The sequence below is a fragment of the Oryctolagus cuniculus genome, chromosome X (genome assembly GCF_051225735.1).
Source record: "Oryctolagus cuniculus isolate XC-2025 breed Fujian yellow rabbit chromosome X, ASM5122573v1, whole genome shotgun sequence".
In the NCBI taxonomy this organism is placed as follows: domain Eukaryota; kingdom Metazoa; phylum Chordata; class Mammalia; order Lagomorpha; family Leporidae; genus Oryctolagus; species Oryctolagus cuniculus.
The window spans coordinates 16,603,700-16,613,415 of NC_142888.1; the positions used below are offsets into that span (position 1 = coordinate 16,603,700).

At 38.3% G+C, this 9,716-nt stretch overlaps 1 non-coding gene across 1 annotated transcript; it reads right to left on the reverse strand.

Annotated features, from left to right (window-relative positions):
* Positions 1-2,338: 2,338 nt before the first annotated feature.
* On the reverse strand, positions 2,339-2,445 carry LOC127484999 (U6 spliceosomal RNA). Its single transcript, XR_007912208.1, has one exon. It is a non-coding gene; the product is annotated as a U6 spliceosomal RNA (small nuclear RNA).
* Positions 2,446-9,716: the final 7,271 nt, after the last annotated feature.

Genomic DNA, 9,716 nt, shown 5'->3' on the forward strand with positions numbered 1-9,716 from the left:
GGTTGTTTGTTTTCTGGTTGTAGAGTTTCTTGGGCTTTTTAAGATTCTGGATATTAATCCTCTATCAGTTGCATAGTTTGCAAATATTTTTTCCATTCTGTTGATTGTCTCTTCACTTTGCTGAATGTTTCCTTTGTAGTACTGAAGCTTCTTAGGTTGTTATAGTCTGATTTGTCTATTTTTGCTTTTATTGCCTGTGCTTCTGGGGTCTTTTGCAAGAAGTCTTTGCCTACACCAATCTCTTGCACAGTTCCTCCAATGTTCTCCTCAGGTAATTTGTTATTTTCAGATTATAAATTTAGATCCTTGATCCATTTTGAGTTTATTTTTGTGTAAGGTGCAAGGTAGGGGTCTTGTTTCATACTTCTACATTCAGAGATCCAGTTTTCCTGGCACCATTTGTTAGAGAGACTGTCCTTTCTCCAGGGATTGATTTTACCTACTTTGTCAAAGATTAGTTGGGTGTAGATGTGTGGATTGATTTCTAGGGTTTCTATTCTGTTCCATTGGGCTACATGTCTATTTTTGTGTCAATATAAGGCTGTTTTGATTATAATTGCTATGTAGTGTGAATTGAGACCTGATATTGTGATGCCTCCAGCTTTGTTTTTGTTAAGATCGCTTTAGCTATTTGAGGTCTCTTGTGTTTCCATATGAATTTTAGTGTCATTTTCTTCTAGATCTGGGGAGAATATCATTGGTATTTTGATTAGAATCACAATGAATCTGTAATTTGCTTTCAATAGTATGGACATTTTGATGATATTAATTCTTCTAATCCATGAGCATGGAAGATTTTTCCATTTTTGGTGTCTTCTTCTATTTCTCTCTTTTTCTGTTTTGTAATTTCATCATAGAGATCTTTCACATTTTTGGCTAAATTTATTCCAAGGTATTTAATTTTTTATAGCTATTGTGAATGGGATTTATCTTACAAGTTCTTTCTCAGCCATGACATTGTGTATACAAAGGCTGTTAGGTTTTTTTTTGTATTAACTTTATATCCTGCCACTTTGCCAAACTGCTTTATGAGTTCCAATAGTCTCAGAGTAGTCTTCTGGTTCTCCTATATATAGAACCATTTCATCTGCAAACAGGACTATTTTGACTTCCTCCTTTCCTATTTGTATCCCTTTGATTATTTTTCTTGCCTAATGGCTCTGGCTAAAACTTCCAGAACTATGGTGAATAGCAATGGTGAAAGTGGGCATTGTTGTCTGGTTCCAGATCTTAGTGGAAATGCTTCCAACTTTTCCCCATTCAATATGATGCTAGTTATGAGTTTATCATGTATTACCTGGATTATGTTGAGGAATGTTCCTTCTATACCCAATTTGTTTGTTTTATCATGAAAGGATGTTGTATTTTATCAAATAATTTATCTGCATCCATTGAGATAACCATGTGGTTTTAATTTTAAGTTTATTAATGTGCTATATCACATTTATTTATTTGCATATGTTGAGCCATCCCTGCATACCAGGGATAAATACCACTTGATCCACATGAATGATCTTTCTGTTGTTGGATTCAATTAACTAATACTTTGTTTAGGATTTTTGCATCTGTATTCATCAGGGATATTGGTCTATAGTTCTGTTTCATTGTTGTATATTTTTTCTGGTTTTGGAATTAATGTGATGCTGGCCTCCAAGAAGGAGTTTAGGAGGATTCCCTCCGTTTCAATTGTTTTGAAAATTTGAGAAGAATTGGAATTGATTCTTCTTTATAAGTCTGGTAGAATTCAGCAGAGAAGCCATCCAGTCCTGAACTTTTCTTTGTTGGGAGGGTTTTTATTACTGATTTTGTCTCCATTTTGGTTATTGATCTGTTTAGATTTTCAATGACTTTGTGCCTCAGTTTGGTAGATTATATGTGTTCAGGAATCTATCCATTTCTTCTTGATTTTCTAATTTTTTGGCATATAGCTGTTCATAGTAATTCATGATGATTCTTTTTATTTCTGTGGTAGCTGTTGTTACATCTTCTTTTTCATCTCTGATTTTATTGATTTGAGTCTTCTCCATCTTTTTTGGTTAGTTGGGCCAATGGTGTATCAGTTTTAATGATTTTTTCAACAAGCCAGCTCTTCATCTCATTGATCTTTTGTATTGTTTTTTGTTTCAATTTTGTTTATTCTCTAATTACTTCTCTTCTTCTAGTAGTTGTGAGTTTATTTTTGTTTTTCTAGGTCCTTGAGATGCATTGATAGCTCATTTATGTGATGCCTCTCCAATTTCTTGATATAGGCACTAATTGCTATAAATGTCCTTCTTAACACTGCTTTTGCTGTATCCCATAAATTTTCTTTTTTCTTTTTTCCTTTGTCTTTTTTTAAAGAAATATGAAACACTTCACAAATTTGCATATTATCCTTACTCAGGGGCCATGCTAATCTTCTCTGTATCGTTCCAGTCTTAGTATATGTGCTGCCAAAACAAGCACCCATAAGATTTCATATGTTGTATTGTCATTTTCATTCATTCTCAGGAATTTTTTAAATTCCCTTTTGATTTCTTCTGTGACCCACGGTTCATTCAGAAGCATTTTGTTCAGTTTCCATGTTTTTGCATATTTTCTAGCAATTTTTAAGTTCTAAATCTCTAGCTTCATTCCATTATGGTCAGAAAAGATACATAGAATGATTCCAGTTTTTCTGAATTCGCTGAAACTTGCTTTATAGACTAGCCTATGGTCTATCCTAGAGAAAATTCTATTTACTTATGAAAAGAATGTGTATCTTTCTACTGTGGGATGAAATGTTTTGTAGATATCAGTTAGGACCATTTGGTCCATAGTGTTGATTAGCTCTAATGTTTGTTGATTTTCTGTCGACTTGATCTGTCATTGATGAAAGTGGGGTGTTGAAGTCTCCCATTACTTTTTTATTTATTTGTTTGAGAGGTAAAGTTACAGACAGAGAGAGGGAAAGACAGAGAGAAAGGTCTTCCATCCCCTAGTTCATTCCCCATATGGCTGCAATGGTCAGAGCTGGTTCGATCGGAAGCCAGGAGCTTCTTCCGAGTCTCCCATGTGGGTGCAGGAGCCAAAGTACTTGGGCCATCTTCTACTGCTTTCCCAGGCCATAGCAGAGAGCTGGATCAGAAGAAGAGCAGCCAGGACTGGAACTGCCACCCATATGGGATTCCAGTGCCACAGACAGAGGCTCAGCCCACTATGCCACAATGCCAGCCCCCCATTACTATTGTATTGGAGTCTATGTCTCTTTTTAGATCCATTAACATTTGTTTTAAACAGCCAAGTGCCCTGGCATTGGGTGCATATATGTTTATTGTAGTCACATCTTCCTGTTGAATTGTATAATGCCTTTCTTTGTCTCTTTTAAGAGTTTTGGTGTTATAGTCTATTTTGTCTGATATTAAGATGGTGACACCTGCTCATTTTTACTTTCCATTCACATAAAATATCTTTTTCCATCCTTTTACATTCAGTGTTCATGTTCTTTGTTGGTTAGGTGTGTTGCTTGTAGACAACAAATAGATGGGTCTTGTTTTTAATCTATTCATCCAGTCTATATCTTTATGTTAGAGATTTTAGGTCTTTTATATTCAAAGTTATTATTGATAAGTACTGACTTGGCCCTACCATGTCATTTTCCCATAAATAAGCCTATTGTTTGCTTTGTATTTCCTTTGTACTTTTACTGGATTGTCTGCCTTCATCTTCTTTCATAATGATGGCTATCTTTCTGTGTTCCTCTATGTAGCACATCCTGAAGCATTATTTGTAAGGCTGGACAAGTGGTGACAAAATATTTCAATCTCTGTTTTTTATAGAAGGTCTTTATTTCTTCATTCATAACTGAGTACTTTTCAGGGTACTAAATTCAGGGTCGATGGTTTTTTCTTTTAAAATTTCTGCTATGTCTCTCCATTCTCTCCTGGCCTGTAGGGTTTCTGATGAGAAATCAGCTGTCAATATAATTGGAGGTCCTGTGACAGTAATCTCTCATTCACATTTTAGAATCTTTAAGTTTTCCTGTTGAAAGTTTGATTACAATGTGTTGTCATGAAAATCTTGCTGGTGTGGTAGATCTCTATTGTCATTGAGGGGAGGGTATGATCACACCTATTATTGTAATCACACCCTCTCCTCTCTTCTAAGCTGATCAGTGTTGGGGGTTAGTCCACAGTTGGTGCAAACCTCACCCATGCTAGTGCATGAACTGCACAAAGGATCTATGTAGTCCTTAGTATGTACGGAACCCTCTGGAGTGATCCACCCCATGCAGTCAGGGAACTCTGAGTCTGAGTCCAGACATAGTGATTGCCCAGAGACCTAGCTACACACCCATCCTATCATGTTGTCACAGAATTCCCTTAGTCACAGCATGCAAGGCTCCTCCTCTCCACCTTATGAGCCTGCTCCGGCCACAGAGGAGAACAAAGTTGTTTCCAGAGTCAGCTGTCTATGGATGCTCTGCCTTTGCAATTTGAGCTTCAGAGCTTGTGATAGGTTGAAAGGATGGGGGCACCTCACAGTCCTAAATGGGTGACTAGTCCCTTGTCAACCCTCCCAGCCAGACTCAGAGTCAATGGGAAACGCAGATTTTCCCCGCTGGTAAAATACCCTGGTCACATGCAAGAGCCGCCATGGCCTCTACTGGTGTCAAGATGACACCTTCTCCCTGCTAGTTTTTGGGCACCCTTGTAAGAGGATGGGGGGAAAGAAATATGTTTTTCATTTAACTGGTACCCTGACCCCTGCTAGTGCTCCGGGCCAGACTCAGTCAGTGTAGTCCGCAGGGTTCTCCCTTATGAAATATCACTAGTGGCATGGGCTGCCACAGTCGGCTCTCACCTCATTCTCAGAAACTGGCATCTCCTCCAGTCCCCAGCTATGGGAGTCTTGTGTGGTGTCCCCACTTAACTGCTGCACATCCACTCTCCATCCTGTCCCATGGCATCCCTCTTTTCTCTGTAGAATTTCCATTGTAAACGTCGCTCCAAATCTCCCCTGGGAATACACTTCCTCCACTTTTCTTCCCCTGCTCAAAATCAGCATATCTTTTCCCTATTCAGCCATCTTAGAATCCCTTATGCAATTAATTTTTACGGTAAGCTCTAAAAGAGTTCAGTTGTTGGAATCATTTTGTACCTGTGACTGGCAAATGCCTTCTGTACCTTTCTAGCTATTTGGATGTTCATTTATTCATAAAAGGAAAATTTGTAGTATCCTAAGAAATCATGTCACAATTACTTCATGCATCAGTTTTTGTAAAAGTAAGTACTTGTAGGAGAAAAAAAAGTATTTTAATCATTTATTCCTTCAGCAACATGGAACCTTGTATTTTAAAACTCATGTAATGATACATAAATGACTGACTTCTATGTATTCATCACATCACTCTATGCCTAAATGTCAGTATGTTTAGGGCCCCAAAGCTTCTTCATTAACTGGACCTAAATAATTCATTCCTGGTTGTTTAGGTTTTTTATTAATGATTCTGAAACATTCTAACTAAAATATCTAATTGTTGAAAGGAGTAGTCCATGTGACTTTCACAAAAAAAACCTAAATTCGTTTGCTTTTTTCCTCTCCCTTTCCTCTTTGTCTTTTATTTTCTTTTTAAAATTTATTTTAGTTGACAAATACAAATTATACGTATTTGTGGTATATAATATGATGTTTTGATATATACATATGCATATACACACATATATACATACATTTATACACACATATTGTAGAATGCCTAAATTAAGCTAATTTTGATAAATGATATGCATAAACACACATACATACATGTATATACATAAGACATTGTGGAATGGCTTCATTAAGCTAATTAATATATGCATTGCTTCACATAAGTAACCATTTTTTATGTTGGAATATTAGCAATCTATTCTCTAAGCAAGTTTTCAAATATATAGTACATTATTATTAACTATAGTCACCATGCTGTGTGATAGATTTCCTAAATTTATACCTCCTATCTATCTGAAATTTTGTATCCTCTGCCCTCCCCCAATCTCTGGTAACTACCATGGTACTCTCTACTTCTATGAGTTCAACTTTTTTCTTAAAATAATATTATCTTTCCTGACACATTTGTAAACTGTTATATATATTTACATTTGTATGGTTTTTATTTAAAAGTTCAAAATGACGTGTGTTGACTCCCATTTAAGGCAATCAAAAAGTTACTTTTATCTTTTTTTTGTTCAATACTTTAAAATTTGTCATTTCAAACTTTGGATACACTCATTTAGATTGTTATCAATCATCCTAATTTCCATGTATGTTTTAGTTTTAGCTGTTCAGGGCCGGCGCCACGGCTCACTAGGCTAATCCTCCGCCTGCGGTACCGGCACACCGGGTTCTAGTCCATGTCGAGGCGCCGGATTCTGTCCCGGTTGCCCCTCTTCCAGGCCAGCTCTCTGCTGTGGCCAGGGAGTGCAGTGGAGGATGGCCCAAGTGCTTGGGCCCTGCACCCCATGGGAGACCAGGAGAAGCACCTGGCTCCTGCCTTCGTATCAGCGCAGTGCACCGGCCGCAGCGCGCCAATGTGCGCTGGCTGCGGCGGCCATTGGAGGGTGAACCAACGGCAAAAGGAAGACCTTTCTCTCTGTCTCTCTCACTGTCCACTCTGTCTGTCAAAAAAATTTTAAAAAAATAAAAAAAAAAAAACACATTCAGTACTCATCACTAATTATTTGCTCCAGTCATGTATTAGCTGGCTGAAGTTCATACTCATAGTTTTCTCAAGAAGCCCAGGATTAAAAATATCTTCTTATGTTCTTTCATATTCAAATTATATTCTGTTGTCTTTACACTTGAAAGATGGCTCGGCTACATAAAAAATGGCTTAGCTTATTCTTTGGATCCTTGAGTATTTTATAGGAAGCGCCCCCAGTGTCTTTCAGCCTGGACTGACACTATACAGATATCAGCCCAAGTAACTTGATATTTTTGTCCAACAGATTCTCGTTTAATCTGTAAGATAGAATAACGGGCCAGCGCTGTGGCTAGTAGGTTGAGTCTCTGCCTATGATGCCGGCATCCCATATGGGTGCTGGTTCATGTCCCGGCTGCTCCTCTTCCAATCCAGCTCTCTGCTGATGGCCTGGGAAAGCAGTGGAAGATGGCCCAAGTGCTTGGGCCCCTGCACCTGTGTGGGAGACCCAGAAGAAGCTCCTGGCTCCTGGCTTTGGATTGTCCCAGATCCGGCCATTGCTGCTAATAAATAAATGCAAATAAGTTTATAAATAAATGACTTTTTTGTCATTGAGTGATACTTATAATCAACACCCAAATTAAGAACAAAGCATTACAAGTACCCCCAGAATACTCACTATTGCCTTCCTCTCCATTTCTTTTATTAATGTGTGAAATAAGAATATATTGTCATTTACATTGTATGATTCATTGAAGCAGTATTTATAACTACATACTGTATAATATGACATTGACACAATATTATACTCTCTATGTATATTAATACCACAAATAAGAAAAAATGTGTGTTATTTGTCTTTTTGGGTCTGGCTTAATTCACTCAGCACAGTGTTCTCCAGTTGCATCTATTTTGTTGCAGATGTCAGGACTTCATTCTTTTTTTCATGGCTGAGTAATATTACATCATGTATATATACCACATTTTCATTATCCAGTCATCAATTGATGGACATCTAGATTGATTCCATATCATATCTACTGGGTTTTTTGTTTGTTTGTTTGTTGCCAGGTAGAGTTAGACAGTGAGAGAAAGTTATAGACAGTGAAAGAGAGACAGAGAGAAAGGTCTTCCTTCCATTGGTTCACTCCCATAATGGCCACTATGGCCGGCACTGAGCCGATCCAAAGCCAGGAGCCGGGTGCCTCCTCCCGGTCTCCCATGTGAGTGCAGGGCCCAAGCACTTGGGCCATCCTCCACTGCCCTCCTGGGCCACAGCAGAGAGCTGGACTGGAAGAGGAGCAACTGGGACTAGAACCCGTGGTGCCAGCGCCACAGGTGGAAGAAGATTAGCCAAGTTAGCCACAGTGCCAGCCCTTATCTACTGTTAATTGAGCTGCTAAAAACATAAGAATGCAGGTAACTCTTTTATCTGCTGATTTCATTTCTTTTGAATATATTCCCAGGAATGGGAAAGCTGGGTCATATGGTAGATTTACTTTAATTTTCTGAAAAATCTGCATACTGTCTTCCATAATGGTTGTATCAGTTTGCATTTACAACAACAGTAAATTAGGTTACCTTTTTCTCCACATCCTGTCTAGCATATGTTGTTTTTTGATTTTTGCATGACAGTCATTCTAAATCTCATTGTGGTTTTTATTTGCATTTCCCTGATGGCTAGTGATCCTGAGCATCTTTTCATGTCTGTTGGGCATTTGTATTTCATTCTTTGAAAAATGTGTGTTGATATCTTTAGGCTATTTCTTAACTGGACTGTATATTTTGTTGTTGTTGAGTTTCTTCAGCTCCTTATATATCCTTGATATTAATTTTGTGTCAGATGTATAGTTTGAAAATATTTTCTCCCATTCTCTCGGTTACCTCTTCACTTTGTTGAGTGTTTCCTATGCTTCTTTAGCTTGATGTAATCCCACTTGGGTTTTTTGTTTGTTTTTGCTGTTTTTGCCTGTGTTTCTGGGGTCTTATCCAAGAAGACTTTCTCTAAGCCAGTGTCTTGCAGCATTTTCCCTTGTTTTCCTCTTGTAATTGGATGGTTTGAGGTCTAAGGTTTAAATCCTTGTCCATTGTAAGTTGATTTTTGTACAGAGTATAAGGCAGGGGTCTTGTTTCAAACTTCTGCATGTAGAAATCCAATTTTCCTGACACCATTTGTGGAAGATACTCTTCTTTATCCAGATAGCGATTTTAGCTCATTCGTCAAAGATTATTTGGTTACAGATGCATGCGTTAATTTTGGAGGGTTTCTATTCTGTTCTGTTGGTCCACATTTCTATTTTTGTGCTAGTACCAAGCTGTTTTGACTATAGCAACCTGGTACATCTTGGAATCTTTTTTTTTTTTGTTTTGACAGGCAGAGTGGACAGTGAGAGAGACAGAGAGAAAGGTCTTCCTTTTGCCGTTGGTTCACCCTCCAACGGCCGCTGCGGCTGGCGCGCTGCGGCCGGCGCATCACACTTGATCCAAAGGCAGGAGCCAGGTGTTTCTCCTGGTCTCCCATGCGGGTGCAGAGCCCAAGCACTTGGGCCATCCTCCACTGCACTCCTGGGCCATAGCAGACAGCTGGCCTGGAAGAGGGGCAACAGGGACAGAATCCGGCACCCTGACCAGGACTAGAACCCCGTGTGCCGGCGCCACAAGGTGGAGGATTAGCCTATTGAGCCATGGTGCCAGCCACATCTTGGAATCTAGTATTGTGATGCCTCCAGCTTTATTTTTATTGTTTAAGGTTGCTTTGGCTATTCAGGGTCTTTTGTGGTTCCATATGAATTTTAGGATTGTTTTTTCTGGGTCTGTGAAGAATGTCCTTGGTATCTTCATTGGGATCACATTGAATGTATAAATTGCATTAGGTAATATGGACATTTTTATCATATTAATTCTTCCAACGCATGCACATGAAAGGATGTTTCTTTTTTGTGTGTGTTTCCTTCTATTTCTTTCATTAAATATTTGTAATTTTCATCATATAAATATTTCACATCCTTAGTCAAATTTATCTCAAGATATTTAAGTTATTTTAGCTATTGTGAATAGGGCTGGTCTCTGCTTATAT